This window comes from Etheostoma spectabile, chromosome 4 (genome assembly GCF_008692095.1).
Source record: "Etheostoma spectabile isolate EspeVRDwgs_2016 chromosome 4, UIUC_Espe_1.0, whole genome shotgun sequence".
Lineage (NCBI taxonomy): Eukaryota > Metazoa > Chordata > Actinopteri > Perciformes > Percidae > Etheostoma > Etheostoma spectabile.
This window is the reverse complement of record NC_045736.1, coordinates 6,327,548-6,327,804: the sequence shown is the minus strand read 5'-3', so window position 1 is coordinate 6,327,804 and position 257 is coordinate 6,327,548.

Sequence of the window (257 nt, the reverse complement as noted above, 5' to 3'; positions counted from 1 at the left end):
CATGAAGTGCTTAGAAAAACTGGTTCTCGCGCACATCAATCACATACAATTGACCCCCTCCAGTTTGCCTACCGTCCTAATCGTTCAGTGGATGACGCAGTGGCCACTGCTCTACACCACATCCTGCAACACTTGGACAGCAGAGGACTTATTTGAACGCTGTTTTTAGATTACAGCTCGGCTTTTAATACCATCCACCCGGGTAGGCTGATTGAGAAGCTGACAGACCTCAGCGTCCCGACTCCCACCTGTAACTG